At 44.5% G+C, this 26,160-nt stretch overlaps 1 long non-coding RNA gene across 1 annotated transcript in view; it reads left to right on the top strand.

Moving 5' to 3' along the window:
- LOC138498641 (uncharacterized) overlaps nucleotides 1–26,160 on the top strand; it is a 197,207-nt gene that overhangs the window by 128,737 nt on the left and 42,310 nt on the right. Inside the window, exon 2 of the long non-coding RNA XR_011278803.1 lies at nucleotides 14,392–14,471. This is a non-coding gene — a long non-coding RNA (uncharacterized lncRNA). The remainder of the gene's footprint in view (nucleotides 1–14,391; nucleotides 14,472–26,160) is intronic.

Genomic DNA, 26,160 nt, shown 5'->3' with positions numbered 1-26,160 from the left:
TGGTCCGTCACCACCGTCACTGGACGCCCCAAGATGTAGAGCCGAAAGTGTATGCAGCCCCAGAGGACCGCCAGAGCCTCACGCTCAATCTGCGAGTATCTTTGTTCAGTTTCAGAGAGCGCTTTGCTGGCATAGGCCACTGGCTGGATGCTCCCGTCCCGGTCCACCTGAGTTAAGACGGCCCCTAGACCAAATGGACTGGTGTCTACAACGATCTCCGATGACACATCCCCTTCTTTAAAAACAAATCTGAAGAATTCGATGGAAGGGCGCAGGAGCTCACACTTGTCCCTGTGGAGGGTGAGACCTAGCGATTGCAGTCTCTCAAAGGTCTTCCCCAGCTTTCTCAGATGGTCCACCTTGGTCTTTGCGAACACCAGAATATCATCGCTGATGTTTAAGACACCCTCCAGATCTGCGAGGGCACCTCGAATAATGTTCTGAAAAACCTCTGCAGCCGATGATACTCCGAAGCTGAGTCTCTTGTATCGGTAGAGCCCCCGGTGAGTGGTGAAGGTGGTGATATACCGAGACTCCGGATGGAGAACGACCTGGTGATATCCCGCTCGGAGATCTAATTTGGAGAAGAACCGAGCCCCTTGCACTTCCGCAATAATGTCATCGATGGTGGGGGTGAGATGCCGCTCCCTCTTAATGGCCTTGTTGGGGAGACTCATGTCTACACAGATGCGGACAGAGTCAGGTTGCTTGGGCTTCCTAGCCACAACAATCGGGGATACCCAAGGAGTGGGGCCCTATACCTTTTCAATAATGTCCAAATTCACCAGGTTGTCCAGCTCCTCATCTACCTGCTCCCTGAGATGGAACGGTACCCTCCGGTGTTTCAGGGCAACGGGCTGCACAGACTCGTCGATATGTAACCGCACTGGATCACCAGTCATCCTTCCAATGCCCTTGAAGAGGGAGGCATATTTATCGAGCAAGTCATTGATGTCTTCGAGATACACCGAGTATGCGAATCTGACAATTCCGAGGGCCTCCGCAGCCGCACAGTTTAGCAGAGTGTTGTTGCTCACGGGCGTCACGTAGAACCGGGCTTTGATCTGCGAGCCCTCATGCTCCACCTTCGCTACGAAGGCACCGTCCAGTGGTATCAGTTCCAGTCCTCCAAATGCAAATATGCGGGTCCTCGGTGTGAGCAGCTTCGGGGGGGACTCAAGGGTATCGTAGTGCCCCCTTGCCATCACATTGACCGAGGCTCCCGTGTCCACCAGCACCGGGACCGGCAAATGATTGATCTCAACCACACACCTCGGCTGCCTTCTGTTCTTTCCTTTTAGGACCTCCACACTGGAGACAAAGAAAATGTTCTCTTCATCCTCCTCTGCCTCCTCCTCCTGGGCATCCTCCCCGCCCTGGTCCACCTGGGCCACATTCGGTGGGCGGTTCTGGCGCGGGACCCAAACTCGAGCCTGTTCTCTCGGTACCAACACAGGCAGGGCAGCCCTGCATACTCTCGAAAAATTGTCAGGCAGGCCACACCTACCATATGTCTTTCCAGCTGCCGGACACTCCGTTGGGTGAGGGAGGTTGTATCCGCACTTCTGGCACGATTCCCCCGCTCTCCCTGCTCTGTCCCGGGGTCCCACCCCAGGTCTTCTCACTCCTCTACCACCATGCCACATAGCACACACCTCCTCAGACTTTACTGAGCGGGATCCCACCTCCATCTTAGTTTCTCCAGCTTCTGCCACCTCATGGCAGCGGGCCAGTTCCAGGATGCGCGGCAGAGTGATACCCGGCTCTCTCAGGACCTGCCTCCTGAGTTTGCCTGAGGAGCACGCCTGAATTAGCATTGTGCGAATCATGTCCTCCGCATCTCCCCACGCACAGCCCTGGGAGAGGCGACGCAGGCGTCCATAAAAAGTGTCCAATGTTTCATTGTCCTTTTGCTTGGCTGACAGCATGACAAACCTCTCATAGTCCACGATGGCAAGGGGCAGGAAGTGGGCCAGGAGTGCCGCCTTGGATACGTCATAGCTGCCATCCCCCGCAGGAAGCGACTCAAAAATTTCCTGGACCGACGGCCCAGCGGAGTACAGCATCGTAGCCACCCTGCTGTCGACATCCGTCACCTGGGCGGCCCGGAAGTACATGTCGAGACGACCGACTCACCTCCTCCACCTAAGCCCCATGCTGGACGGCGGGCCTGATGCATCAAATTCTGGGATGGGCTGCAGGGCTGCAGGGCTGCATGGGCTCGCGCTTGGGCCATGATAGGAGGTCCTGGCTGGGCAACTGGCTGCACGACCGGTGGCCCCTGAGGCACAGGAGCTTTATTTTTTTTATTTATTTTTACATTTATAAAGCGCTCACATAGCCCATGGGCATCGTGGCGCTGTTACAGGAATTGTTTGTTTTTTTCTTCTTATTTGCGTAATTGTTTTTTTTTTTTTTTTTTGTCTTAGTTGCGTATTTTTAACGCGCTTAAACACCCAGAGGTTTCTAAGCGTGGACCCGGGGATCGAACCTGTGTTGCTTCGTGTGGTCTTGCTTCCAAGACGTGCACGCTGCCGCTGATCTATCCTCCGGGACGAGGATAGCTCAGCGGATAGTAGAGCTTGACCGCCTACTTGGGGTTGAGGGGGAAGCTGTGGAGCGGCCACTGGCTGTAGAGCTGGAATCACTGGAGCCTGAGGAGCTTGTTGTTGACCTCCCGCTTGGACACCATCCCGGAGAAGTGGTGCGGCTGCAAGGTGCCCACTGTCTTGCCCACCAGCGCCACTCATGGGCCTGAGCACACAGGCACCCCCACACTAGGACCTGGGGGGTGCAACTCAGTCACCCACCACCACCACACACCTGGATACCCCTTCCACAGGCACAGCGACAGTCCAACCTGGGGAGGGTATGGTGGAATCTTGCCTTCGGCTTTGATGAATTAAAAAAAGATGACTGCCCACTTGAGGATCCGCCACTGCAGTACTCCGCCCTGATGATGAAGAGGACGAAGAAGAGGCCACAGCAGCCTGATGATGAAGAGGATGAAGAAGCACAGTGCCCCTCCACTGCAGCAACACCAGTGGTGTAAAAGTTCCAAAAAATGGCTGAAGAACTGAAGAAGAAAAAGAAAAACTGGGCTAGGCAGGCTCTGCCATTTTAGCCCTTCTCCTTGCTCTCACTCGACGTAGGAGGCCCAAATGTGAAGTAAAAATCGAAAATTGGGCATGTATATGCAGGTTAGACTGCCTGCAAGCAGTTTGTCCAAAAATTAGACCTGGATCACCTTCCCCATCCAAACCGGAGCTTGGAGAAGTTCCACGGTCGTGTTGACAAAATGGCCGCCACCCGCGTGTGCGATCCGCAGCCACGGCGTGAAACGAAATGCCGTCCGATCCGTTTCCATGTAGAAAAATTGTGACATTGATCACCGCCAGGCCCGGGCATCCGCATCCACTCGTCGCCACTGTTGGGGGGGTCAGTCGTGGCCCCCATGCGGTCCCGTAAACCCCCGCACTCCACAGACACTCACACACACGTCTTGTCAGTTCGGGCTTCCCGGTCGCTCTGCCGCGGCCGGGAACGCCTCGTTTATTTATGCAGCACGCAGCGGCGAGCAACGTGATGCCGCTGCGTGCGTGTTACATCACGGGGCAGCGCCACACCGACCAGAATGATGACGTGTCATGGAATGCTATGGGAGACGGCAATGGCCCTGCTGTTGTGATGTCATCACTATCAGCAACAAACGCTCGTGTGGAACGTTGGAGGAGGTTGAGGAAACAAAAAAGTACCTAGCTGCGTCCCGGGACGCAATGACGTGGCATTTGTTTATGGATAGGTTCTTTCTTCTATGGTGGTGTTGAGCAATGTACTGCTACCGGAGCTGTTATCCGAATAGATAAAGAAAACTGGAGAGGAAACGCCATGAGTTATGATTTTGCCGGAATGATTATTTGACTGAGGAAAAAAAAATTAGAAAATGAGAGAGGCAACGCACTGAGGTTTTTGGTGCCTTTTCGGTTCACCATGTGCTGCACTAAAATGGGTCGCAGCGAAATGAGCAGCAAAAAAGGTGAAGTGGTTTCACTCGTTGTCGGCGATGAAAGGGTTGCGGTACCTAGTGTTTCTTCTACCAGGTCCGTTCTTAATGTTGGTGCCGGCACGGAGCAGGAGGAATGTCATTGGACTGCTTGATATTTATGGCTTAGAGGTTTTTCAGCACAACAGTTTTGAACACTTTTTAACAGTTCTGCACCAATTATTGAAATGGAAAGTGAAATTGGTTTTGCAGCGGAAGTCATGAAATGAAATATGTTTTCGTGTAATGGTGCATATTTTAATGTTAATGTCCTGCGGTTGCATTACTGGTGTTTTAGAAGTAATGGTTGACAAAACTAAGTGAGTGATGTGAGGCCTGTTACGACTTTACATTGAATTGGGTCAAAGTGTATGATGAGTACTTGTGCGTACTGTGTTGGTATGTGCATTTGTGGTGGCCCCTGTTTGGGTTTTGTAGTGAGTGGTATAAGTGGATGCCGTGGGATGTTGTGGCCTCTGTTGATAAGGAAATGTAGTGGAGTTTTGTGAGAACATCCTAATTTGCACTGTTGTTGTTAATGACTTGTTTTTTCATAGGTAACGTCACAAAGGACTTTATAAGCTAAATATATTGGACTCAATTGATGTTGCATACTCTTGTTTTCCAAATATTCTTTGCGCAAATTGCCTAAGTGTGTGATGTGATTCTGTGAGAGTGTGGTTGTGTGCAAATGGAAGGAGGGATGAGATTCCCGACACTGGTGATGTCAAATATTGTAGGGGGATTGAGATTCCCGACACTGGTGGTGTGAAATATTGTAAGGGGCGGAGATTCCCGACACTTGTGGTGTCAAATATTGTGGGAGGGATGGAGATTCCCGACACTGGTGGTGTCAAATATTGTAGGGGGATGGAGATTCCCGACACTGGTGGTGTCAAATATTGTAGGGGGTGGAGATTCCCGACACTGGTGGTGTCAAATATTGTAGGGGGGATGGAGATTCCTGACACTGGTGGTATCAAATATTGTAGGGGGATGGAGATTCCCGACACTGGTGGTGTCAAATATTGTAGGGGGATGGAGATTCCCGACACTGGTGGTGTCAAATATTGTAGGGGGCGCAGATTCCCGACACTAGTGGTGTCAAATATTGTAGGGGGGATGGAGATTCCTGACACTGGTGGTATCAAATATTGTAGGGGGATGGAGATTCCCAACACTGGTGGTGTCAAATATTGTAGGGGGCTGAGATTCCCGACACTGGTGGTGTCAAATATTGTAGGGGGGATGGAGATTCCTGACACTGGTGGTGTCAAATATTGTAGGGGGATGGAGATTCCCGACACTAGTGGTGTCAAATATGGTGGTGATTGAGATCCCTGGCATTAGTGGTGCAAACGTTTTGGGTACTGCTAGTATTGCTTTAGGCTGCGTGTGGGTTTGAAACCCTGAATGGTGTTTTATTTTGCACATTTCGTTGATGGTGGATAGAGGAAGATGGTTGTGAGTGTAGTTTGGTTGTTTTGGATGTTTGACGGATTGTGGGCTGGTTCCCTGGTGTCGAACAGTTGTTTTGATTTGGTGGGGGTGTAGCTATGTGTTAGCTAGTTCTTGGTTCAGTGAGGTGAGAGCTTTTGCTTGGAGCGCTAGCTTGGTAGTAGTAGTTTTGCTGGCTCAGACAATTATTTTTATTATATATATGCTCTTTGAGCTTTCCCTTTTCTGATATTTCCCACTGGTTAATTCTTGGTGTATAATATGGTTGGTTGTCCCTATAGGGGGAAGATGTGTTATGATTAGCTCTGCCTGCATCTGGTACAAGTGAGTGGAATGTTGAGTTGGAAGGCAGAGCAGAGAATGTTTACCCATGAGTGACTGTTCCAGGGTTGTCAGTTGTAAATATGTAAGCCCTGAGAGAGGATACCGGTGGGTGTCCTATATTCCCCATGACTTACCTGGCCTTAAGAACTGTATTTAATAAGCCCAAACCAAGTAAAGAGTTTACAGTTCACTTGAAGTTGTCAGAGTCATTTGTAGCCGGACCTAGAACTCACCACCCTTCCTCACACCATCCTAGCATGCAGACTACCAGAAGATAAAGCAGGTTCAGTTGGGACACAAAATTGTTAGTGCCCCCAGAAGTGTGTAAGCCTGCCAGTTAATCGATAACCCAAACCCGCTATGAGCAAAATAGTTAGCCATAGCCAGTTGACTTGTTATTTGTTGAAATATGTTAATAATTGACAATGAGCCTCATTACGACCCTGGCGGCCGCAGTATGAATGGTGCCGGTAAGGTACCGGCACCGTTCATACCGGGCCGCCACATTACGAGTTTGCCCGCGGGTGGCAGAATGCACGTCTGGTCTGGCCACACATGCGTACCGGCACCCGCGAACAGACCAGGATGCTAACAACTGACCCATCATTAACGGGTCCATTGTTAGCATCCTCCCCATTCCCATTGAGCCCGGGCCCGCAAATGTCGGAATGGCATGGTAAATCCCATTTATTGGGATCCGGACCCGAGTTTGGGGGTAGCCATGCCTCTAATAATGGCATGGCTACCTCCAAACTCGTAATGAGGCCCAATGTATTGCTTTTCATACGGTAACATAAAGGATGTAATTAGTACACTACCGTGGCTTTCCTAAAGCAGCAGAATCCATTATAACATTCTGGCTCAGAACGTTTTTTGGAAATGTGAAGATGTCAATGCCTGCCTTGCTGTTTCAACTGGTCAAGTCATCTGGCAATTATGGCGTCCAGCTTTCGAAAATCATTTTGTGGGAAACTTCCATGCATTGCAGCAATGACATCGCGTCATCATTAACCTTTGGCCTTCCCCTAATCGTTATTTAAGCAATTGATGAATGGGATGCTAACACTGTGACACCTGGCTTAAATCCAATGCTAATGGTTTGTCCTTGGGAGGTGATAGTCTCGTTTTTAACTGTAAGCATGACCATCGCAGCCCCACCTACAAAGCATCGGCTGGGTTTCAGAGAATAAACTGCAAGACAGGAAGAGCAGCGGCTGTAGCTCAATCTGTAGGCACGAAAGTGTGGCCTGGGTCGACCCTGCTAAATGAAGATAGTCATTACATTGGAATGTACAGCATGGAACAATGTCCTCCAACATGGGACAGTCCTGCAAAATAAGAGACGGCTGGCCTTCCGAATAATCAGGGTGCACTCGTAATACCCATGTCTTCATGAAACACACATTCTATTATACAAAAAGCACTACATACTTTTGGAGGTAAACAGGCCACACTTTATGACAGAAAAAAGATCATGACAGGGACCCCACGTATTTTAACATCAACCATAATCAGTTACCATGACCTTGACCCTAGCAGCCATGCCAACCCGCCATCTGCCTGTTTGGCCTACTAGCTGTCTGAGCTATTCCAGGGCTAATTGCAGAATCCAAATATCCAGCCAGACAGTTTAACGCCCAAACCTAGGCAACATTTCCACTCAATGGGCAACCCGAGGAACCACTGCTACCATCCCTGCCTGCTTGGCCTACTGGATGAGAGTAGACCCCTCAACCCACAACCCGGGTAGCAAAATCATTGTTCATCTAGTTCAACATTTGGTCATGGTAGGACATTTCCATAATCCATTGTGTAGGTTCCAATCAACAACACCAGAAATACGACATGACAAATAGTACAGTATATATATACACACCGATCTTCAGAACACTATCATAACATGACGGATAACCCGGTGAATAGCTAAATAAACAAATGCAACCATAAGGGGTTAGGTGTGTGGGCCTCTTTTTCTGGGCATGGGCAGCGGAAAGTAAGATGTAGACAGTGGTCAGCATCTTTTTATGTGGCAGCACACAGGATACAGGTAAGGACAGACACTCAAATTCCATCGTCGCAACCCTTCCCATTGTGCCCCTGGATGTTCCAGCAGAAGTTCCACTAACAGCGACAAAGGCCATGCCATGCTCCACGAGGCTGTCCCAAATGGCACCACTCTTGTAGGCCCAAGGCGGTGCCTCCATAGGAATGCACTTGTAATGCTCATGTCTTCATGAAACACAGATTGTATTATGCAAAATGCGCTACATAATTTTGGAGGTAAACAGGCCGCACATTATTACAGAAAAATTATCTTGATGGGGACCTCACATATTTTAACATCAACCATTTTCGATTACCATGACCTTGACCCTAGCAGCCCTGCCAAAGTGCCAGCTGCTTGTTTGGCTTACTAGCAGTTTGTGCTGTTCCAGGGTTAATTGAAGAATCCAAATGTCCAGCCGGACAGTCGAATGCCGAAGCCTGGGCTACATTTCCACCCAATGGGCAACCTGAGTGGCCACCCCACCGTCCTCGCATGCTTGGCCTCTTGGACGAGAGTGGACCCCTCAACCCACAACCCGGGTAGCAAAATCATAGTTAATCTAGTTCAACATTTGTTCATGGTAAAAACTGTTGAGAGGCAGATGAATATGTAATCCATAGCTTCTGCCCCTCCCCCAGCTCAATACTGCACAGGTGAGAAACGTTACTCACTAAGCCTACCATACTGCCCCTATCCCAGGCAGGTACAGCAGGATATGAACAATCTGAGCTACAAATGGCAAGAGTAATAAAACTAATGTTGCAATAATATATGTGCATGGATCAGACACAAAGCAAATGTCTACTGAACAAGAAGAACACACAAGCTGGGTAATATATGCATTTATACATGAAGGAAATTAATATGGCATCTATAATTCATAAAGAATACTAACATAAGCAATGTTTAAGTTGAATGCAACAGGAATGACACACAAATATAGCTCGCTAACATAGACATGCATCTGTAATGGGTAGTCATCTTTTCCAAAATGGAAGCTGCAGCAGGATTTTAAATAGACAAAGGCCTCAAGGCATCGACATAACACAAAATGTTGAAACCACAGATATACAGATCTGTGGAGGGCTCAGATTGTAGCTGGAAACCCAAGCCATGGTTACCATGAGTAACGGAGGATAGGAAAGGCAGAGAGAAAAGCACAAGATAACGATTCCCAAGAAGCAAGCAATATATTATCAGATTAATTAAGAATACAACCAGACTTTGCTTGCCAAAGGACATAATGAAGAATACCTCAAAGGTGTCCACAGTGGTAAAAGAAACCATAACACTCACCTTAATATTAGCTAAAATCCTATTAAATGCAGAGTGAAATAATTCCAAACACGGTCCCATCGCACGTGACCTATAATTGAATACCACTGTCTAATCATTAGCAATGAACACAGATAAGACCCCTGCTTTACTCATTGCATGTAACCCCAGACATAAGTTGCCACACAAGGCCAAATACAAAGAGATCACCCTGGCTCATGGCCTAGAAATGAGGAATGCTATCTTCTTTAATTCAAATTAAAGCAGTCCTTGGACCTCTCTCCCCTTTCTCCTGTCTGGCTCATGTCATGACAACGGGTCAGTTGTCCAAGGTTGGTTCGTAAGAAGCCAACCAATCAGAATGCTTAATGTTAGGTCGCCTATTATGTATTATGCAAACCAATAGTTAATTGTACAGATGTGTCTTTCTAACTTTATCAATTTAGAGGTGGTCTCAATAGGAGCCATCAAGCAAGCATTACCCAATCAGAAATGTAATCCCTATTGAATGTATTTGTAGTCACCACTATTATGCAATCCCCGTTCCCCGTAGGTTTTGGTAACAAGGATTACAGTATGATGTCAGTTATGTTTAATATGGAATATATAAACTGTTGCTTTTGATAAGTATGTTGAGAGCACCAAGAATGATATGCTTCTATGATGTCCCTGCTTTATTTTGATGATAGTTAGGCTTGGCTTTGACTTTTATTTTCGTTATTGAGTCTGGTTTGATCTGGCTCCAGAATCTCTGTGTAATTTGGGACTTACCAGGCCACCTTAACATGATATTTTGAAATACTGACTGTTTTACTGTTCCACCTAATTATGGGTTCAAAACCCGAGCAAAAACACCTACGTATGAGTGGAGGTACTTACTGCCACAAATATGTGGTAATCGTGATGGTATGCCCAAGAGTATTACTGCATGCAGAAAAACTGTATGTCCCCATGGAGTACAATGCCTGTCAAATATGGAGAATTACTAGGTAGTATGGAGGACTCATAATCATGCAGTGCATTTTAGTTACTACATCATTACTTCACACTCAATTACATTGAGGGTAATTGAGTTTCATGGTATTACCCAAGGTTACACCGCCAAACTCATAATTTGGCCCCTAGTTTGCATGAGCTGAGTTTTTGTCTTACTGGGCTGGGTTTGTAATGATTTTGATAGGTACTTGTGGTTGAACAAAGTTCATATTTTTATAGACACCTTACGTTGGTACTTACCATTCTATTATTGTTTAGGGGAATGCATCGCTGACTCACATCTCTGGAGAGTACAGCCTGCCCTCTGCTCATACTGCTAATACAGAGGTGATTGAGGTCTCTTACTCACTTTCAATCTGTTTAACGTTTATGAACCGAAACATCACTGAACCAAACTGCGGCAAAAATTCAGGTCTAGTGCATAGAAGACTTTGTTCTCCCTTGAGTTTCTTTTGGCCAGTGTCAGGTTTTGCCACACTTTCTTCATCAGAACCATATGTAGTCATTCAGAACCTCAAAGGCTGATAAAGTCCCTTCAGTAAAAATACCTCCAAGCACCTTGCTTCTGATGTACACTTTCTTCACTCACACTATTTCCTGCTGTGCCATGTGATTGTTCCAGTCTAAGGGAATAATGGTGACACCAACCCAGAGACTACCATCAGCCAGATTTGGTATATATCAACTCTGACTATGCAATGGGGTTTGTACACCTGACCCTCTTCAATGTTTTTGGAGAAACCAGACTCACACACCAGTTTGGGTTGGTAGCAAATACAGAGATAGTTGTCTTTTTCTTACAAGACAAGGTACAGGCAGACACCTTCACAGCCCTGGAATGAACTGCAACTGCCCTCCAGGCCTCTGCTCTTATAGGTCAATATCATGCTACAGATGCAAAACGTCGGGGAACTTCTAGAATTCATAGCCTTAAGCCTACATGTGGAAAGAAGGCCTTCTACCTCAACAAACACCCACAATGTGTTCTTTAACATGTGTTCTTTAACAGTCTGTTGTCAATGCAGATGACTGTGGGACAGATCACAGGTCCCTCTGCATGCTCCAACACTGCCTTTTATGATATATATTTGCATTCCCTCACACAGTTCCGGTGTGAATTCTGGTTTGTAGTAGTTCCTTGTGTCACATGCTCACAAACGTCTGTGGTATGAAAAAGTGCCAGATGGCAGTTTTGGGTTTTAGTACACACATGTTAAATAACACAATATAAAGCAAAACAAGCACTGCCAAAGCCAACAATTAGTTTATATGTCAAATTGAAGGAATCCATTGTTTAAGGAGAGACTGTTAGTAAAAGATAAACAGCATCTCATCATTCAGAGATTCACATTGAACTTTAGGCATAATCTGTTCATGACACAAGATAGCAATTTCACACCCACAATGTCAGCTGCTAATACTGTTTATGGACGCCTTCTCTATTGGTCTCTCTGTTAGCAATGTCCTCCAGTGCAGTTAACATGTGACTCTGTCTTTTGGGCATGCTTTAGTGAAATAACTAACCATAATACAGACTTGTTCCATGTGGGGCACTCTTGGTCATTGATGATATGGCGTGGACCCTTCTACCATGGTTCCTCATCCTTGGCCTTCTAGTCTTGTTTGGACTCTCACCATTTGTTAGTAAGTCTTTTTTTTTGTGGAATACTGCTTCAAGCTGGTCAGTCTGTGATGCATCAGTTATTTCTTTCTCCTGCACTTTTTCGGCCAATGCACAAGCAATGGTGAGCGAATCACCATATCAGCTCGATCCTTGAAACTGCATGCAACGCTAATTCACAGAAATGTATTATTTTTTCCATTAAATGATTCATGTCTATATATGATCTCAGAGTAAATAAATATCTTACACATAGGGCTACATTTTCTTTGTCAGCAAAGCACTTACTAAGACTCTTCTTGTCTTCTTCAAACACAGGAGGGGCACTCTAAGAATGGTACCCCTGATGTCTGTGAAATTAAGATAAGCATGCTTCAGTAAAAGATTAGGATTATTAGCATTGAGCTATACTAACCCAACAGAACAGTTTTCCGGAAGGAGCAACAGTTTTACACTGTATTTCACAGAATTTTACACACACGGTCATGGTAGATGAAAGTCTGGGAAGAACTATTGACAAATATAATATGTTGGTACAGGCTCAACACAGTTCCGACTTCACTAATATTCAAGGCCCTCTGCATCATCCAAGGAACACTTGAAGCTCATTCGACCAACAATGACTATTAGAAACCAGAAGATTTTGTGGAGAAAGACACAGAGGCTCTGCCTTTTCCTCAAAGGTAGCCAAACATCTGAACGTGCTACCAAGGGTAATCTGCTAACATCGGAAATTCAGGAAAGTCTAAACACCTGCTTCTTCACTTCTTCAATGCATAACAGAACAAAAGATTAATCTACACTAAAACATCGGAAACAACACTTCTCAAAACTTTGACTTTCATGCGCAGACAAAACGTAAAGAACACCATATTGGCCGCTGCCGGTCTGTTTAGAACACATATGAAGGTACTGCAAATGCTCAAAGATATCCCCTTTCTTGTCTCCTGGAATATTGAAACCTCGGCAACAACCAAATGATTACTTTCACTCAGATTTCTAACTCTGGGTGGCTGATGGATTAGAAGGCCTTCCCGCGTGACCTGAGTAGTGCTGACTCTAGAGGCTTGCTGCATCTGCAGCCTCCAAGAGTGGAAGTGTCATGTATGAGTTATTCTGAATGGCAACATATAGACCGGAACAGTGCATTCAGGATCAGATTCTTACTTCAAAAAGTCTTGATTTACTTAAAAATCTAACCAAGCCAAGTCAACTGATGAATCATGATGTCTCGCCCCAATCATTAAGATGATGCTGTTGTGAACTTGGCGGCGCTGTCAAGTCAAACAAATATGTTGTCACAGCTGAAGTCAACCTAGAATATGTGTACAGAAATTGATTTTATTTTGGATGACAGATTTTTGAATACATTGAAATTAGGGAAGCCAATAAAGTGGCTGGTTGATACCGCTAGCCACCAATCTTCCTACAATAGGCATGGCATGGGGTCTAATATAAAGCAAATTGTAGGTAGTACACCTCAAACACCATACAAAACTAGCTTAGTTCACCAAATGGACACTTGAATAGTTTCCCGATGGAGGTAAGATAATTGAACAGGCACCTCCAAAGGTTGCTTTCCTGGTAATAAGAATGATTATTGTAGGACCCTCTCAACAGCCATTTCTGGCATTTAGGCATTGTTGGAAAAGCTAACAAAATACAACCTCTAATGAGCATTATATCTGACTGTATGTACTGTGGTGGGGATAGCATAAGAGTCACCTTTGCATTTCCTAGTTTTCAAAATCTGCTCTGGGACAAGCAGGAGGACTTTTCAGATGTGGGAACGTAAATGTATTTGGACAGTTGTGCTAAGCATTGCCACTTACATGATTATTTGTAGCTTCTGAAAGTAGCCCTGTGCCTTAAAAAGGAGATTTGTAAAATCGGTTTAAAGAGTTTACATAATGTACCAGTAACCAATATTATGGATCTAAATCCAGCCACATTGGAGATTGAATTAGTAAGATCATCACAGATATAGCTATCTGCACAGCACAGAGTCCCTGTTTACAAAAATGTTAGACCTCCACTTGAATTAAGAGCTTAAATAATTCTGACGTCTGTGGTTGTCATTTCCGATTTGTTTCCTGGAATGTTCTTGACTTGAGAGGACAGTTAGGTGACCCTGAATTTGTTTCCTATTTTTTACTGTTGGATGTTATTTTGTTTCATGAGAATTAGCCAATTTCACTGATATCTTTGGATGGTTGTGGTAACTTTTCTCTCCTGCAAAAAAAGACAGAGCAGTAGAAATAAGGCGGGGCTAGCTAGTTTCGTAGCATGCTAATTTGGATTTTTTGTAATGCCCATCAAGGCCATGGTTTGGGACATGATGTTATGAATCTTTTAGATATGGAACATTCGAAAAATAATGGTCTTAATCATTCTGACCTATTAATATGAGGGGATTTTAACTTAAGGTTGGGTGATTGTTCTGGGATTGTGCCTCTAACAGATAAAGAATATAATGATTTTAACATTCCAGAAATGGCTTCAACGAATATAATTCCTAGAAAAGTGGACAGTTTTTACTACTGTATTTGATCCAGCAGGGCTTGTGCTTGGTGAACGGAAGTGCTGTTTGACCAACCTGGCCAATTTACCCCTACCTGGTTTCCATAGGCACTTTGCGGATGGAAGGTGAAAGTGGTCGATTGGTTGAGGGAGTCGATACCGAAGACCTCGAGCTGAATTGCCGAATGGTGAGTAGACTAAGGGGAATGGCAAGCTAAGGGGATGGGATTGTGGTACTTTAGAAAGTAACGGGAAAATAACGGGAAAGTAAGTGGAAGTAATAAAAGTAACTAATGAGTAATGGAAAAGTAATGGGGGCTTCAGAAGAGATTATTTAAGACTCCAATCGGAGTAAAATAGGCTACATACAGGACAGATCCATATATGGAGATAATCTGCATTCTGGGTCAAGATGATGAGGTGATCACCATGGTTTAATGTAAAGAGTCAACTAGTTTATCTGTTTATGTATTTGGGTTGAATAAAGGTGTCGAAGAGCGGCACAATCAGTTGTGTGAGAACTAAAGCTAAATCAAAAGGTTATACTATCTAGGGAAACTCTCGGTACCGACCTAGAGGTAGACTGAGATATTGAAAAATAGAGGTTTTGAGCAGCGATTATTGGAGCATGATCATATTTGTTGTTTTCAATAAAGGTATTTTTGTAAGCACCAGTAAGTATTGACAGTCAATTGAGACTCGTCACAATGGGAGACATCACTTCCTAGATACATTTATGTAAGACGTTGCCAAATCATATGCCCAAGCCCAAATGGTACAGTGCAGAATGGGTAAAGGGCACAGCACACAAGATGTTCATGCCAGGACCACAAGGGGAATCATTGTCAAAAGCTGTATTGCAACACATGACCACATACTTGCATACTGCATACACAGGGAAGAAATTGGAGAAGAGGTTAGCTATTTTAGAGCTTTGTAAATGTATCAGGAAGAGAGAGAGGATCCACCACCTGAGGAATGTATGCTTAACCTGTGTACGGAGGACGGTGTTGAGTCTTCTGCTCCCCTTTCCTCGCCTGAAGTAAAAGGCGATAGTATGGAAGACATAGGATTATATCCGTTAAAGGAACTAAAAGAGATGACGGGGTATAGTAATCCGATATACGAAGCTCCTGCTTATAGCAGTGACGATAGTCCAGAGAAGACTAAGAGAAAAGAGGAGATCTTTAAGATCTTGCAAAACAAAGAAGAGAAACATAAGTGATCGATTGTATCGACAGACATAGAACAAGAGATTAAGAGATGGAAAGGAGAGAAGGACAAAGCTGACGAGCTAACACTCGTACAGAATGAATGGATGGGAGGACAGATATTACTCAAGCTAGATGGGAAAACTTAGAGGAAGTAAGGCAAAGGGAAGATTAAGACGATCAAGATAGAAAAGACAGGGAATGAGAAAAGTGGTTACAAGAGGACAAGCATAAAATAAAGAATAGATGTATCAGGAGCAACAACAAAAGAAAGAAGAAAGGGCAGAGGAGCAAAGAAAGTATAATAAATGGAAGAGAGCAATGGAAGAAAGGGACAGACAAGAAAGGAAAAGAGAGGAGGAGGAAGTGCGAAATTAAGGGATAGAAGAATGCAGAGATGAAATGAAGAGGAAGAAAGAGAGGAGGGTTAAGGAGAGAAGAGATAAGACAAGAACAAGAGAGGGTTAGATGGGAAACGAGAAAGTGAAGAGAGTTAGATGAAGAATTATAGAAGAAAAGAAGACAACGGGAGCGTGATATTGACCGCATTCAAAGGGAGCTAATGGAACCAAGTCCAGTAATACAAAGGGCCAAAATAGAGGAGTTTCTTCTGTTAAAGGAGGCAATGCCAGGGCAACCTAGAATGACCCCAGAAGAGAATTTTGATATAGGAAGCATCAGAAATAGGATCGATAAAGCTTATCAAGAATTAAGGAAGTTAGTAAATCGGAAAGCCGAGGGAAGGAAGATCAATTCCTGGTTTTCCAATCACAAAGCAAAGAAGAAAATCTATTTAGTCTTGTTTGTTTGTTTGTTTGTTTATTTATTTGTAATGCGCGCCAGACCCAAGGGTAACCGGGCGCAGCAGAAAAGAATATGGAAAGCTTACAGTGTTACAAGAATTTACAAAGTTGCATAGTTTACAATGATGCAGAAATAATATCAAGCCATACGATAAGTTATATACAATGTTAAGGTTATCTACATTTGTTAAAATGTTTCTAATAATACATATATACAGTCCAGATAAGCTAACACAACAGTATCTAACGGTAAATTACAAGTTGTTAGAGGTGATGTGTTTAATGAAATTCCTTCTGAAGTGTGAGAAGGGTTGGTCTGCTCTCAGGTTATGTGGCAAAGTATTCCACAGTTTGGCAGCTTACACAGGGAAGCTAATGCCGCCAATTTTGGCAAGTTTAAATCTAGGTACTATCAGGCAATTAGAATTGGTAGTTCTTGTCGGTCTACTGGACATTTTTCTTTTGATTTTGTCCGTCAAGTAGCTGGGAGCAGCATTATTGAGAGCTTTATGTGTCAAGGAGATAATTTTTAAGTGGATTTTATTATCAGTGGAGAGCCATTTATGTTGGCGTCTGATGGAGGAGATATGCTCCCTTTTATTTATGCCAAGAGGAGCTCTTAGGGCATTGTTTTGTAAGATTTGTAACCTTTTAGTGATGGTTTTGTTAACACCGCTGTAGAGGGCATTGCAATAGTCAAGTCGGGAGAGTATTAAGGCTCTCGCCAGGATCATGCATCGATCATTGGATAGGAAAGGCTTGCCTGCTCTTATTAATTTACAGGTATATGCTGTAGTGGAAGCTAAGGAATCAACCTGTTTGGTAAATGACATTGTGAAATCAAGATGAAAACCAAGCGTTTTTACTTCCCTCGAGACCTTAATGATATTGCCGTCTATATTGAACGTGGAGTAGTCCGTGCCTAACTTGTTGATATTGGCCTGTGTGCCCAGGATGATCAGCTCTATCTTATCATCATTCAGGCAAAGACCATGGGATGCCATCCATGCCTGAATGATGAGGTACACCCTGTTCACCAACTCCCTATCCTTAGTGTGATCCCCAGAAAGCGGGAGGAGAATCTGTGTATCATCTGCATAGTTGGTGTAGATGATACCTAGATGGTCCAGATCATCGAAGAGAGGTTTGGTGAATATGTTGTATAATGTTGGAGAGACACAGGAGCCCTGAGGGACGCCACATGTGATTGGTGTGGGGTCTGCTGCTACCGAAGGAGAAAAAACTCTCATAGTTCTCTCACTCAGAAAGGATTCTACCCATTTGATAGCCTGGATGGAGAAGTGGGCGGCACCGTCCAAGTGTCTGCAGAGGGTCTTGTGGTCCACAAGATCGAATGCAGGTGAGAGATCAAGTAAAAGGAGGAGTGCTGTCTTACCTTGATCTCTCAGTTCGTCTATTAGGGTCTTTTACTCAATGAGGGCAGTTTCCGTTCTATGAAGTGGGCGGAAACCAGATTGTCTAGCTCCCAGTAATTTGTGTAGTTCAAGATGTCTTTGAGTTTGTGTATATGCAACTTTATCCAATATCTTCAGTAAAAATGGTACCGTAGTAATGGCCCGGTAATTGGTGGGGATGAGGGGGTCTAGAGTCTGCTTCTTGAGAAGCGGGAGTACCCATGATTGTTTTAAGTTAGCCGGGATGTTGCCTGTGGAGAAAGAGGCATTAATAGGTTTGGAAATGAAAGGTGATAATTGTCTGGCTGCGTTTTTTATTATTTGTGCTGGGCAGATGTCACCTTTACAATTAAAGGGTTTAAGAGAGAGGATCATTTTCTCTACCTCTGTTGTGGTGGTTTTAGTGAAAGAGAATTTGTTGGTAAGGCCGTTAAGGGTGTCAATAGTCAGAGACTTGTTTGGGAGGTTTAGAGATTCTTTTTTTTGTTGGATTTTGTTTTGGAGAGTGTTTATTTTATTTGCTAAGGCATGTTGGATATCTGCACACCAGGTCTGATCCTTAGTACAAGTGTCTGGTGTAGCAATAGGAGACTCAAGTTCTTTCAGTAGGGAGAAGAGTTCCTTCATACTTGAATTGGAATTAGCAATACGATCATTGTAAGAATTTCGCTTTGCCAGGCAGACTTCACTTTTATAGTGGCGTGAAATACAAGTTAAGTTAGCCTTATTCTCATCAGTTGGGGAGAGTTTCCAGGTCAATTCACATTTTCTCTTTGTAAGGCACAAGGCTTTGAGCTCTGGCGTAAACCATTTGTTTAAATGTGCCTTGGGTTTACTTGTTCGCAGTTTAAGTGGGGCAATTTTTTCCATAGTGTCACACATGATGCTGTTGTATTCATGAACTAGTACACTAGGGTCTAGGTTGTCTGGCAGTGCATTTAAGGTTGGGAGGATAGCAGGAATAATATTGTCCACTGTCATGTTCTTTTTGTTTCTGGTAAGGCAAGATGGAGCCATGGGTAGGGCTGAGGTGGATGGTCTGGTGGTTAGGCGATTGAAAGACACCAGTGAATGGTCGGTCGAAGATAGAGACGTAATAGAAGAGATGACAGCTGTATAGTTAGAGTCAGCGACCCAATCTAGTATTCTACCCTTCAAGTGGGTAGGGTTGTTAACTTTTTGGGTTAGTCCTAAGGTGTTAAGGGTATTGGCAAAAGTTGATGCGTGTGCATCTGCTTGGTCATTGAAACCAAGGTTGAAATCCCCTAGTACCAGCAATTGTGATGTAGTTTTGACATTGTTGGTTAATAGGTTGTGCAGATCCTCCTCAAAGGACCCGAGTGGGCCCGGTGGTCTGTAGATACAGTGTATGGTTAGAGATTGGGTATTGTTTATGGGGATTTTGGCGGTAAGGGCTTTGCAAGATTGTATGGATTGGATAGGGGCTAGTCTTAGCGATAGGTTAGTTTTAGATATGATGGCAATTCCCCCTCCACGGGAGCCCTCTCGGTCTTGCCTAGATGTGGTGTAACCATTGGGGATGGCCAACATAAGTGATGGCCCTGCCGTGTTATGTAACCAAGTCTCGGTTATGGCAATGAAGTCCAAGTTGGCTTCTGTGATTAGGTCAGCTAGCTCAATGGCATGTGCAGCTAGAGATCTTACATTAAGGAGCGCTCCCTTATAGGAATACCCTTCCAGTTCCATTTTAATTTGTAAGGTATTCGGTAAGGTTTTGGCCTTAGACTTAGAATTAAGAGTTTGGGAATTCGTATTGGCTAGTGGGGCATTACATTCCCTAGTATGTTGGCCTTTCATTTCGCGCTTTATAGCAGGGAGGAGTCTTCTGGGCAGCTCATGTAGTTTGTTGAGTCTGGCTTGTAATTTATGCTTTCTATCATTAGTCAGGTTGGGCTGAGAAGCATAGGCTAATGGACCTGGTGTGACATAGTACATAGGGCAAGTATGTTCGGAATTGTTAAGTACCTTGGGTATAATAGGAGAGAAAGGGGGGGCAAGTATTTACTCGCCTGAGGGGACTTCAAGTTGGCAGTTCTGGTTACTAGAGCTATGGAATGTAGACATTGCCATTATACAATAGATGCTAAATAGGCTTGACATAGTGAGGAGCTGCCACTAACGACAGTCTGGGCTACTTAGGAATATGATCAGGCAAAGATTTCAGACAGTCTAGATACAATTTACTAGCATAGTCCAAGTATTATGAATTCTTAATTTATTTCAAGCAGTCTAGATGCAATTTGCTGAAATAGTCCCACTATTATTCGTTCTTGGTCAATCTAGGTGCAATTATACTGTAATGGCATACATGGTACAGTTATCAGGAATCTAGGTGCAATTTGCTAAAATGGTCATAAATGTTGCAGATATTTGGACAATGGAATACGAATGAGCTATTATGGCAGAGATAGTCAAATTCATAGCAATCTAAATACAATTTGTTAAGATAGTCCAACAGAGGTTCATAGCAGTCTAGTTGCTCTTTGCTAAAATGGACCAGGTGTTGCACATTTTTTGTCAATCTAAGTGTGAGTTAGCTTTGTGGCAAAAATAATCCAGTTCAAACAAACTAGATGTATTTTACTAAAAGAATCCAAGTATTGCAGGTTCTTGGGCAGCCTAGTAGCACTGTTACTGTTGTGATAGAAATAAACATATTTCAGGCAGTCTCTATACCGTGTGCTCGGATATTCCAAGTATAGCAAATTATAAGCAGTCTATATACCATTTGCTAGTATAGCCAAACTCAGGCAAGGCTTTCAGGCAATGTACGCGCATAAAAGTTACTGTGGTGTAAGGTATAATAGAGATTTGTACAGGCTGGGTTCAACTTTACTATAATGGCTCATGGCTAAGCAAGTGATTAAGCAGTATGCAGTACACTTTATTGTAAATGGACGTAAGCAGCCGGTAAGTCGGTATGAGCACTATGCATGCAAACTTAGAACAGCAATGGATGAATAGCAGGGGAAACAACGCGCGGAAGGAGGCAGGTTTCCTTCTCGGATATTCAAATGGCTATACTAAGTGCGTAGACAGATTATAGTAGGTTCAGGTTGTGCTTAAACTGTGACCCATGTCTGCGGGTGATAAGAGAAGCGGGGCTGTGCACGCACGTTAGGGCTACTGCATGGATAAAATGGGCGGTCGGTGATATATTGACATCAATACTGGTGGTCCGTACATAAACAAATTACTCAATGATGTAAAGTGAATATAGCATCACAAAGGTAAAGCAAAAGTAAATTTTTCGTGGCCAGAGAAATGCTTTGTAGTTCTGGATGGGTTACCTCGAGTGGGACCAAGGTGTTGCAGATGCAGGGGGTCTGGCAGATGGCAGACACAGGCACAAACAGGTAAGAAACAGGAAGGAGCCTTGTTTCTGTGGGCCTTGTGTGAGGTGGGCCGGCTACGCCTGCCTGCGGCCAATCGGGAGAGACATAGGTGAGGCAGCCAATCGGGGAGCGGTGCCTGGTCCTGGTTAGGCTCTGAAGGCACACATCAATATCGGTCGGCCATCTTGCAGCGATTTCGGTACCTCGTGTACCTTAATGGCGTTAGAGGAGTAGGGGCTTCATTTCGCATTGACTCGTGGCAAAATGCAGCCTAATCTTCATTCGGTGTCGGCAATGCAACGAATACTGAAGTTGTAGTAAATAAATATGATTTCTTGCAAAGCAGCGCTCTGGTTCCATCGTTTACCTATATTGCAGCCTGGGTGCTGTGGATGTTGTGCAGGGGCCCGCTGCTCGAGCAGGGCAGATCCTGGTCCTGGAGCTCCTGCTCCTGTGCTGGGTAGATGGGAATCTTGAACATAGAGCCTTATCTTTAAGCAGGCCATCCTTAGACAAGGGTGAAGGAACCAAGAGTCACACTAGTTGGGGACTTGACAAGTCAGACATGGAAAGGAAATCCTTCTGTAGGGAAGAGGGTGGAGGTGCATGTGTTCCCAAGGGAATCTTGCAGGCAGACAAGGAAGTAAGATGGCCTGACCTAGAGCGACCAGATCCCATAGCATGTCCAGAGTGTCCCAGGGGACGATTGTATAGTGAGAAGGGAGAGTCACCGCCATATGTAAGCAAGTTAAGATTGTTGCTAGGGAGGAGGCGGTCAGGAACCATTGTCCTCACCATGGATAGGCATACGATGGGAGCCGATTGTGGGTCAGGGTTTACGCAGTTTCCCATATTGGAAAAAGGCAGAGCAAGACCACAATATATTCCATGGCCACAGGTGAATAAGGATCATTTGAGATGCAAACTCCCCAGTTTAATGGTGGGTGTGGGAAAATTGTTTAGGAACTAAAAAATAAAATGATGAGAGGGAATACCTTGGTGATAGGGGACATTAGGGGTCTCTTAGCAGTCATTCTTGGGGAAAGCGCTGATGACATTTGAGAGAGAGCAGGCTATTTGAGTGTGACAGTGCAGAACACAGCACACGATGGAGCACCATTTAATAATTGTAGAGCAGATGTCTGGAGGGCTCTCAGGGTGAAGTATCCTAACACATCAGACATGGGTGCAAACATGACACGTAAATTGAAAAAGGATAAGGATCCGCTTTCTTACATTCAGGGCATTCAGGAACAGTGGACCCTTGAAACACACAAGCCATGGGGAAAAACAGTGTCAGTATTTTACCACATTTTATGTCAAGCAGGGGTTGCCTGAGCAGGTACAGAGGCAACTCAAGAAGCAAGTGGGAATGGAAGTGAATCCATGGGCTAAAATACAGTTGACTATAGTGCATCACTTCCGGCTGTTGCAGGAGGAAAAGCAGAAGAAAGTCAAGGCTAGAAAACTTGAGGAAGCCAAGTATATTCAGAAGAAATTGACGAAATATGCCATAGAAGTGGTGGTATTGACAAGCAGAGAAGGACTGGGGGTACAGCAAGCAGTGGGTACATTGCAGGTGAATAATCAGCACCCGATGAACCAAGGAGGGAATGGGTTTGTACCACAAGGGATAGGAATGGGCTACAAAGGAAGGGTGGATTTCAGAATAATCAAGGTGGGTTTCAGAGTGCACACAATGATACTCAGAATGCACAAGGAGGGTTCACCAAGGGGGACTAATCAGAAGGGCTCCTCCTATATGTTGGACTTGTGGGATGACAGGCCACATTGCACAGGTATGCGGAAGCCATGGGTATATACAGAATGGCCAATTCTCAAGAGGGGGGACAGCTTATCCTCCAGCTTATTGCTTATAAGCGAGGGAAGGGCTTTGCCAAGATCAAACAGTGTATCATGTGTAAGCGCAGCAAATGCAACAGGCATTGCAACCACAGCAAGCACAAATGAATCCACCACAAGGGCAGTTGCAGCATGCACCCATGCAATCACAGCAGAATACAAACACAGGGCAATTATTGAAACCTAGAATATGGGGTGTCACTGTGGTGGGAGGGAATCCTTTCACAGTTACTGGGGTATGCATGTATCCACAATAGGACAGCTCACAAGGCGATTTGATATGTTCTGTACTATCAGTGACACCAGACCCCCAAGAGGAACCAAGGGTTGATTTGATGATAGGAGGCAAATCTTTTTCTTTCCTTGTGGACACTATGGCTACTCTCTCATGTGTACGAGAGGGTTAATACCCATTGTCGGGAGTTGCCATGAATGCTCAGGGATTCTCTGGAGCTACAAGCCAAGTTCCTTTTACTGATGAATTGCAAATTTCCATAGGAAAGTGTGACATGTCTGTTCCGTTATTATATTCACGGCAGGTACCAGTTAATATTCTGGGAAGAGATTTAATGACAAAGCTTAACATGACGGTTTCTTTTACTGACAAAGGTATAGTGTGTTCCACTCCTAGGATACATTATATAAATGTGGGAAAATGTACACAGGGCAGGTGGCTCTGCGAGGTGTACCAATGGAGCAGAAGTTTTTCTTTATGGGGTGAGAATTCTTTTAACATGGCTACCTAGCATAGTGGGGTTAGACCACAGATACCTATCAATGAAGAGGGGAGACAGACTTTTGCCCTAGAGTTAGATGCAGCCATAGTACGAGGGGAAATGGCAATGCTCGAAGGAACAGATGACGAGGGTGGAGTGTGGAGAACAGTGATTGCCATTGGGGAAGGGTGTTAATTCTGGTAATTGGTATATGACAATCTGTATCACTAACCTGGGCAGACTGCGGTTTCCAATGAAGACAGCCAGCAAGGAATTGGAAAATCTCCCGTGAGAATCCTGCTCCCCTCTCTCCCCGCGGTTGAAAGTCAGGGAGGAGGAAGGCACAACCCCCAGGGAAACTCCTCGGGTAAAAAAAACCCTGTGTAGCAGCGAAGCTCCGGACTGGGCGATGGAGTGTGGATGCAGTTCCTTAGATGAGTTTGTACGCAATGAGGATTTGTGTTCTTTCTATGAAAGAACGGCAGAACAGGTAAGTGCAAGGAAAGAAGGGTGTCTCGATAGAGAAAGCTACCTATCGGGAGGGGACTTACAATGAATCCTGAAAGGTGTTCGATGCAAAGACTTGACTATTCTCTGAGGTTCGAGGAAGACAGAGGAAAGTGTTTCGGGAGGCTGGCTTGGTAGCTGCGATGGAAAAGAAAGGAGATTAAGAAATGGATGGTTTGAGGGGAAGAGTAATGGCAGGGGAGTAGAGACGGGTAATGTGAACACTCACTGTCAAGGGCGGAACTTCTCTCAAGAATTTCACCGTATAATCGGTGATCGGCCAGATCGTAAGTCGGAGATAAGGAGATTTGGAGAGATGATAGTTAGAACAACAAGGGAAGTTGCAGTCAGCAGAGTCAGAACGGTTGGATTCCTAGTAGCGGACTTACGGAGTGTTGGTAAAGACAGTAGCAACGCATTTGCTTGAAGCACTTCCTTCCTTATCAGGCATCACGTGATCTGTCGTGGAAGTTGCAGGCGAACGTAAAACAACTAGACCGCTGCTTCTGTCAGTCTAGAAAAATTAGATGCCCCTCGAACGGAAGGCAATGTAGGATACTTGGTTGGCCGAAGACCAACCGCCTCATTTTCAGTGTTAAAAATGTCTAATTATTAGTCATTATATAGTCATTAGCTTAACTAGAGTGGAGCCATTTTAATATGACCAAAATCGACATTTTGTTTTGTCTTCGTTTTCTCTAATGCTGCCTCTTTGCCTCATGTAAAACTGCTTTGCTGAGATATTATTCTGCTTCAATGGTCCAAGGCTGTTAAAAGGCATGTTGAAACATAATGCCGTAAGCCAGACAGAAATGCCTGGTTCCCTCCCTCACGTATCCTTGGAGGTGAGGAGCAAGGCATTCTAATCAGTACACAGATGCCAGCGAGTCTCCCTAGAAGAACAGCAATGTATGAAACTAATATTAAAAGGTTTAAATTATGTTCTTCTTTGTGGCCCCCCTTCTTGAGCACTGTGAGGCCCCAGAGAGTAAACTGACCTCTAGAGCGTGAATAGAAACCAGGAGATAGCAAGGCCTGGAATGTGCCATCCCCCTACGCACAGCTTGTCCACGAAAACAGAAGCATTGTGTTCTTTAAAATAAAGACTTGTGTCTGTAGATCCGAGATTATAAAATGTTGCTAAATATAATGGTCTAAGACAGGCTTGTCCAACCTTTTTGAATGTGGGGCCAAAGCATTAACTTTTTGTCACCCAGTGGGCCGGCGAGCCAAAAGTCAACAACCTCACCCAAAGCAGTATATTAAAAAACGATATTGTTTGACCTTTGACATAACAGGCAGTGATAGCCATGCAGTCCCAAAGATAACTTTTGGTGTCATGGGCAGTGATCAAAGGTTAGTTGCTTGTGATTTCTTTCAGTGTCCATGTGTTAATATTTATCTGAATTAGTGGGGGCGACCGAGCGTAGCGAGGGAGCTACAATGTTCTAGGGAAGGTTTGGGGGGGTTCCCCCCCAAGAATTCTTTTTCAAATATGGGGTTGAAATGGTGCATTTTATAGCAGAAAAGGTGTCCAAAAAGCCATAAGTTTACAATCAGTTCTAAAGGCGAACATGAAAATTCCATGTTACCAACAGCAGAAAAGAACATTTTAAAACACAACACATTTTAATGATCAATGTGTCCACAGTGTAAGACAGCACTGTGACTGATGTAACACATTGTCATGCTGGTTCTACCCAAAATATGCCCCGTAGCAACATGTCTATGCTGGCTGTTCCCAATTAAGGCCAGCATTGTCCTGTACAAAGCATGATTGATGCTGCCTGAGCATGTGCAGTGTGCCCAATACATATGACAGCTTATCTCTGTAATACACATTACTTCTGTGGTGATGAAAGAAGCATAATTCAATTCAACAGATAAAATGTGGAAAAGCAATCACCAAAGGTGAACCTAATTGAAGAAACGCAATGTGAGCACAATCTTAAAGTATGTAACCTAGCAGGCCTAGTGCACACTTTACCTTTTCTTTCACCAATAAA

Source organism: Ambystoma mexicanum, chromosome 5q (assembly GCF_040938575.1).
Source record: "Ambystoma mexicanum isolate Mex_15411 chromosome 5q, UKY_AmexF1_1, whole genome shotgun sequence".
Lineage (NCBI taxonomy): Eukaryota > Metazoa > Chordata > Amphibia > Caudata > Ambystomatidae > Ambystoma > Ambystoma mexicanum.
The sequence above is the reverse complement of the archived record's forward strand: the minus strand, read 5'-3'. Positions and strand labels throughout refer to the sequence as shown.